The following is an 8,572-nucleotide window of genomic DNA, read 5'->3' as shown; positions in this document are numbered from 1 at the left end:
GTTTTTTCTGTATTTCTGTTGAATCCAAGTACATTCAATAGTCATGGACCTTTACATACTTAAGAACAATGACTAGAAAAGCAGAAAGCTAAAACTGAGGATGAAGAGAAATGGATACAGTAGTAATCATATTGGGATCCTAACATACTTTCACAGAATCTGAGAGGTGAAATACATAACATATGAGTATGATATAATTTAAATGCCATCATTTAAACCCTGAATATATGGATGATATAAATCATATATAAAAATATTTTTATATAATTCTGTACCCCTAAACTCAGAGATTATATATTGTTTTTCAAACATGTGAGACACTGCTAACAAGTAACTGTGTATCTTAGATCACACAGAAAATTCCAACAAATTCCCAAAAGGTAGAAATTGGTTAAAAAGGAAATCAAAGTTTAAATGCAAGATAAAAAATAAACCAGGATGATAGCTTTATATATCTACATCCATGGGATATGGTCAAATTGATATGCACAGAAAAATATGTAGCCTTACATGTACTTTAGAAAACTAGAAAGGCTTGAAAATAAGCCTTAAGTTGTGGAAGGTAGAAAAGTAGAGTTTATGAATAAAATACCAGGAGCAGGTTCTTGAAAAGACTAACAAAAATAAATGAAACCTTCAGTAAGTTTAACTAAGAGAAAAAGGTAAGCTAGAAATAAACACTAATAATGTGAGGGAACAATGACAGATATGGAGATCAAATAACTTGTAAGAGAATATTATGTACAAACTATTACAAAATTTTAGAAAATCTGGAAGAAACAGACATTCTTCTAGGAAAACATAAAACTGGCTCAAAGAAAGGAAAAAAATCTAATAACCTGTGATTATAAAAGAAATAGTAAAAGTACTCAAAAGATTTCTCTCTCAAAGGTAACAGTTTATAGATGAGTACTATCAAATCTTTAAGAAAGCAAAACTGGGGCCAGTCCAGTGGTGTAGTGGTTAAGTTCTTGCACTCCGGTCCTGCAGCCTGGAGTTCCCAGATTTGGATCCTGGGCGCTGATCTAGCACCACTTGTCAAACCACACTGTGGCAGCATCCCACATAAAATGGAGGAAGACTGGCAACAGACGTTAGCTCAGAGTCAATCCTGCCCACAAAAAAAAAGACAAAGAAAGGCGGCAAAATTGTACATGTTATGAAAACTCATTCAGAGCACAGGCAAATTTAAACTTACCAATTCATTTTATGAAGTTAGCCATAACTAGGATAACAAACCCAGACCAATATAGCAAAAGAAAAGGCCAATATCACTAATAGATATACATGAAAAAATTCTTCAATGCAATAGAAGCAATCATCAAGGTCACAGTATTAAGCAACACATCAGGACTACGGAGAAATTTAAGGATGGCTCAATGTTTAAAAGCTTATTAATGTATTTTACTGACATCAACAGATTCAAGAAGAAAAATCACACGAAAATCTCAACAGAGGCAGAAGAAACATTTGCTAAAATCGATAGTCCATTTTTTATTAAAAACAAAGCACGGAAAAACTCTTATCCAATAAGAAATACTCTTTTTTATCTCAATAAATTGTGTCTACAAGAACTTTCAGCAAAATTACATTTAGTGATGAAACACAAGCATCCCTATGACAATAACGAACAAGAGAAGAATGTCAGCTATCATCACTAAGATTTAAATATTGTACTGGAGATCCTGGATAACGCAAGAACACACAAAAAAACTAGGGATAACTACTGGAAAGTAAGAGATAAATGTCACAATTTGTAGATGATATGATGGGCTACTCTGAAATTTCAAGAGAATTGACTGAAAAAATATTAGAATAAGAGAGTTCAGCAATGTGAGAGTTATAAGACTTCCATACAGAGAATCAATAGTTTCCCTTTATGTCAGCAATATTCAATTAGAAAATTTTGGTAAAAACCTATTCACAAGAGCAACAAAAACTAAAATATATAGAAATAAATTTTTAAGTGTGTAATTCTTTACAAAGAAAACTATTTAAGACTTTCCTATAAGACATAGAAGATGAAGATAAACAGGAAAACACACCATGTTCCTAAAAGGGAAGACTTATATTTTCCCATTTTCCACAAATTACTTTATAAATTCAGTGTAGTGACAAGCAAAGTCTCAGGGTTCAAATGGAATTTGACTAATTCTAAAACACCCGGGAGAGAAAAATGCTTTAAGAATAGTCAAAATTTATTTTTAAGAAGAAAAACAAAAGGGAATGTACCCCATAAAGTATTTAAATTTGCTTAAAAATAATGGTTTATTCACTTAATCACTCAGTGAATCTTGAATGGATCCACACTATATACTAGAACTCTTCTAGGAAAACATAAATGAACAAAACATACAAAAATCACTGCTCTCAGAAATATAAAAGACTTCTGATTCTGATAATGGTGAACTAGGTAATCTTGATAAATTCCCTCTCACTGAGGTCAACTAAAAAGGTTGGATTAATAAAAAACAAAAACATCACAGAAGCATCAGAGAAATAACAAGACGGTGAAGAATTATCAAGTTAAACTCAAGAGAAGAACAAAAACCCAGCAGGGACACCTAGTAATGAAACCTTTTATTTTTGCCCTGAGGCCACATCCTATCTGGAAGGAATAGCCAGGAAACTAAGCTGCACTTTGGACGGCCTTGTGGGGCCAAGCAGAACAAAACTACATTCACAAGGTAAAAACTGAACCAGAGGTATACAAGCCTTCCCATGATGTAGCTCTTATAGCCTGACTTTGGGTGATCTGGACAGAACAAGAAAACACAAACCTTGAACTTGCATTAAGGTGTTCTAAACTGGTAGTACCTCTAGGTGCAAGGCAGAAGTAAATGAAAATCCTATGGGGAAAGATACTATCCTGGGCCTGAAAATAGTTCTACAAGTGTTTCCAAATATTATGTCCAGCACGTTGTTAAATATACAGGCAGACAAGAAAACAAGACGGCATGAACAAGCAGAAAAAGGAATATCAATAAACTCAGACCCACAATTATTTCAGATCCTGAAATTATCAGAAGCAGAACATAAAAATAATTATGTAGGCCATATTCAAAGAAATAATAGGTTACTAGAAAACAATAAAAACCATATCTGAAAAAGAACCAACAGAAATTCTAGATCTGAAAAATATAACCCAAATTAAGACTTCAGTGGATGAGGTTTAACAGTAGCTGAGAAAATTAGTAAACTGGAAGATAGGTCAAAGGAAACTATCTAAAATGTAGCACCAAGAGAAAAGAGATGGAAAATGGAAAAGATAAGGTAAAAAATCTAGAGGACGCAGCGAGAAGCATTTAACACACATTTAACCAGAGTTCCAAAAGAATGAGAGAGAGAAAATGAAGCAGAATAAATAGGTGAGAGACAATGGCTAGGAAATTTCTAGGAGCCCAGCAGAGATCTCAAACTTGAAAATGATAAAAGAGAAATTCTTATCTAGATATATTATGGTAAAACTTTAGAAAACTAGAGATAAAGATAAATATCTTTAAAGCAGCTAGAAAATATAGAACAGCTTATTTTAAAATGAGCAACAGTTAAATTTGGAAGAATGAGGCAGGAAACGGTGGAATAACAGCTTCAACATGCAGCGGAAAAATAACTGCTAATCTAGACAGAATTCCATACCCAGTGAAAACAACCTTCAAGAATTAGATGAATAAAGATGCCTTCAGACAAACAAGAATATTTGCCACAAAATGACCTTAGGAAGTTCAAAAGGATGAATTTGATTACATTAAGAACTGTTCATCAAGAATCACCATAAAGCAAGTAGAAAATAGAGTTACAAAGTAGACTATACGTGTAAGTATAAAATCTAAGGATTAGTGGAATTCCTAAGTCAATAAGAAACTAGATAGACACCCCAACAGAAAAAATGGGCAATTTGTAAAGATATTTCTCAAAAGAAGAAATCTAAGTGACCAATAAACCTAAGAAAGGATAATCAATCTCATAGTAATCAGGAAAATGTAAATGAAATTCACAAGGAAATATCACCATTCACACAGCTGGCAAAAATTTAAAAGTCTGACAACAGTATTAGTGAGGATATGGAGGAACAAGAACTCTTATGAACTCCTTGTGAGAATATAAATGTGTACAGTCATTATGGAAAACAGTCTGACCTTGTCTAAGAAGCATATACTCTATGACCAAAAAATTCCACTCCTTGGCACGTACCCTAGAGAAACTTGCAGATATTTACCAGGAGAAAACAAGAGTGTTCATAGCTTCACAGCTCTTAAAAGCCACACACTGAAAACAACCCAAACGTCTATCAACAATAAAAAAGGGGGATAATTAAACGGTATCACATCAATACATGCAATAATACACAACAAGGAAAATGAATAAACTATAGCTACAGGCAAAAACAGAGATGAACTTCAAAGATAACATTAAGTAAAAGCAGCAAGTCACAAAAGAATATATGTGGTATAATTCCATTTCTATAAAATACACAAACAGGCAAAACTAAACTAGATGCATTCATAGGTCAAACTGTCACCAATAGCAAACGAACGATTGTTAGAGATGTCAGAATAATGGTAACGTGAGGGAGAGAATTTTACTGGAGTAGGGAACATAGAGGTTTCTGGGGATGCCTGAAATGTCCTACATCTTGTCCTTGGTAATTAAAATATTTCTTTAAATGGTAACATGTTTACGTACTTTATCTCTCAATAAAAAATAATTTGGCAACAGGCAATTTGTGCATACTTTAAAAATTTCTGGTATTTATAATATTTGCAAAAGTCTGGCCTATTAGACTAAGAGTTCAGCTTTCCAAATCCAATTTAAAATGTGCAATGAGTAATCAACTTCAACTTGCAATTTTTTTTTCTTCTGCTTTTTCTCCCCAAATCCCCCCAGTATATAGCTGGGTATTTTAGTTGTAGGTCCTTCTAGTTGTGGCATGTGGGACACCGCCTCACCGTGGCCTGACGAGTGGTGCCATGTCCACACCTACAATCCAAACCAGCAAAACCCTGGGCCGCCGAAGTGGAGCACGCGAACTTAACCACTCGGCCACGGGGCCGGCCCCATCAACTTGCGATTTTTAAGTAAAAATCTTAGTAAGTTATATGAGGCATTGAAATATTCAACAGAATTCAAAGTTCTACACATTTATTGAGTTAATTTATAAGAGATACTTATGTACTTGAGAAGGTTTTAAATCAGGGAAGTGAGATTATTGAAACAGAAACAACACACTGAATTTATAAATGTAGTTTACAATATTTTAAAAGTTTCATTTGTAAATGGGACTAAACATTATTCTAAAACCTCCTTAAAATATTTGCTGAAATTTCCAAACACATTAATAGAAAAATAAAATCCCAGAGGGTGATCTTAAAAGTTTAAGAAAGAACTAATAACTCTTTGAGTTTATATCTTTAAGAAATCAAACACCTTCTTAAAAGCAAATAATCTTTTTCTACCAACTTGTTCAGAAGATGCAAAACAATTCACACTCTCTCATTCCCCTACCACAAAAACGAACAAACAAAAAACCTATGCCAGAAGATTTTGGGGGTTAATTTTGTCTAGGATTATACTCAAAAACATAACCACTTGACAATTAATATGGTGACACACAATACTTTCAAAATAGTTATTCTTTCCTTTACTCGAAGGGGGAAGGTCACAACCTAACTCAAGTATTTGATAAGCGCTAGAACTCCCCCAAAATGCACATTGATGTACAAACAAAATTTTAGAATAAATAAAACAAAGATCTCTTGAAAAAACTACAGAGTATCAGGACACTTACTCTCTCTCGTACCAGAGGCCAACCACAATATCAAGCGTAAGTTATTTTAGACACGTCATCTACTAAAACATAATCATATGTATCTTTATTTTAAATCAAAGTGTTAGTGTCTTTATAATCAAAAGTTCAGTTATTTTGTTTTCATTTGTCCCTTAAGGATGAACAATATACGACTTTTTACCTATTAAATAAGCAAAGTTTTAAAGAATAGATTGGCAAAGACAAGAGGAATTGTAAGCCATTCTCATACATTGCAGGTAGGAGCAGACAGTTATAAGACCGTCTGGAAAAACAATTTGGAAATTCATATATAAAGCCTCAAATATGTGAGCAATATACAACTCTTTGATTCACCAATTCTACTACTAGAAATTTATCCTAAAGAAATAATTTTGGATGTGCACAATTTACTACAAGAATAGTTGCAAAAAGCATTCTTTATAATACCAAAATTCTGGAGATGACATAAAATGATCAACAAAAGACGAGTAAAAATGTGTAGTACAAGGGAACATGATGCAAAAATTTAAGGTATATATAAGAATATTTAGTGGCATGAAAATGCTCACGGATCTACTGCTTAAGAGAATAAAGAGTCAATTTCTACACAGCATGATCTCATGTTTTTTAAAAAGGAAAAGTCTATGAACAGAAAAACAAGACTAGAATGAGTATATGACAGATTTTTAATGTGATGGAATTCTATTCATTTTTCCTTTTACTTGTCTAAAACTTTAGTAACAGGAAAAGACCCCAGTAATTTATTAGATTATATCTACTCTTTGTTCATCTTGACTTCTGGCTTCACCTAAGAAGCCTGAGGTATGAAGAATCAATTCTATAAGTTTTACTCATTATTACTGTTGTTTACCTAAGCAATTACAAGTATTATTCAATTATTTGTTATCAATTATTTGTAACCAAGAAAAACCAAGATTATATCTATGTCTATAATGTAGGATAGAGGACCAAGAAATTAAAGTTATGGGCTATTGATGGAAGATCAATAACTGAACTTGATTGGCCCTCAAAATAAGAAAACAAGTTCCCATTGTTAAAATAAATTTGATAACTACCTTCTATAGCAGGGGTGAATGCTGATTCTAGTCTATGATTTGAAATATCCCTGATGCTGACTGGTTTTTGTCACATCCAAGTATTAACTATCTAGTGTGATCTAATAAAAACAATTGAGTCTTTGTCCCTGGTACAGGGCTCCTAAAACCCTGGAAATGTGCAGAGTTATTAAGAGTGTCTTTTGTACGCTAACAAGATGACTGGTGGCTGGGAGCCCCTAGACAGCTGCAGGATGGGAGCTGGTCACAAGAAAGACCAAGGCATGACTAGAACTTTCAGCCCTACTGCCCACCAGACATCGAGGCGGGCGGAAAGAGCCAGAGATTGAGCTGATCACCAGTGGCCAATGATTTAACCAATCGTGCCTATATAATGAAACCTCTATAATAGTAACACCCTAAGTGATGGGGTTCAGAAAGCTTCCCAGGGGCCAGCCCCGTGGCTGAGTGGTTAAGTTCTCATGCTCTGCTTCAGCGGCCCAGGGTTTGCCAGTTTGGATCCTGGGCACAGACGTACACAGCACTCGTCAAGACATGCTGTGGCGGCATCCCACATAGAAGAACTAGAATGACTTACAACTAGGATATACAACTATGTACTGGGGCTTTGGGGAGAAAAGAAAAAAAAGAGGAAGACTGGCAACAGATGCTAGCTCTGGGCCAATTTCCCTTCACCAAAAATAAAAACAAAAAAACCTTCCAGGTTGGTGAAACACATCAAATGCTGGGAGGATGGCACACCAGAGAGGGCATGGAACCTCCATGTCACCCTCTCCCCATATACCTTGCCCTATGCACCTCTTCCATTTGGCTGTTCCTGAGTTATATCCTTTATAATGAACTGGCAAAGTCAAGTATTTTCCTGAGTTCTGTGAGCTGTTCCAACAAAGTACTGAACCTGAAGGGGGTTGGGTTGTGGGAATCCCCAATTTATAGCTAGTTAGTCAGAAGTATGGGTGACCTGACACTTGCAACTGGCATCTGAAGTGTGGGCAGTCTTGTGGGACTGAGCCCTTTAACCCATGGTGTCCGATGCTAACTCCAGGTAGTATAATGTCAGAACCGAACTAAATTTTTGGACACCTAGTTGGTCTCTGGAGAATCAGAGAATTGGTTGCTGGTGGTGGAAAATGCTCCAGATCTAGTATTCAAAGATTAGTCTATACAATGTACTACTCAAATTTAAAATTAACTTGGGAAAACAAGATACATTATCATCACAACTATAGAGAAACAATAAGAGAAGAGAAAGCAATGTTAACAGGGCTGGCCCGGCGAAGTAGCAGTTAAGTTTGCATGCTCCACTTTTGTGGCCCAGGGTTTGCTGGTTTGGATCCTGGGTGCGGACCTACACACCACTCATCAAGTATCCCACACAGAAGAACTAGGACTTACAACCAGGATATACAACTATGTACTGGAGCTTTGGGGAGGGGAAAAAAAAAAGAGGAAGATTGGCAACAGATGTTAGCTTAGGGCCAATCTTCCTCACCAAAAAGCATACAAGAAGAAGAAAGCTGCATCTATTTTAAAAAAAGGAAAAAGAAAGAAATATAACAAGCTGTTAAAAGTAAATGTCTTTGAGTGATGATATCACAGGTCATTTTCCCCATTTTTTACTTTTTCATTTTCCTAATATTTCTAAGATGAGCATATAATACACTTTCTTAGTGAGAAAAAACTATCAAAGCTGTCTTTTGAACTGATA

This window comes from Equus przewalskii, chromosome 24 (assembly GCF_037783145.1).
Source record: "Equus przewalskii isolate Varuska chromosome 24, EquPr2, whole genome shotgun sequence".
Taxonomy (NCBI): domain Eukaryota; kingdom Metazoa; phylum Chordata; class Mammalia; order Perissodactyla; family Equidae; genus Equus; species Equus przewalskii.
Note: the sequence above shows the minus strand (reverse complement) of the source record.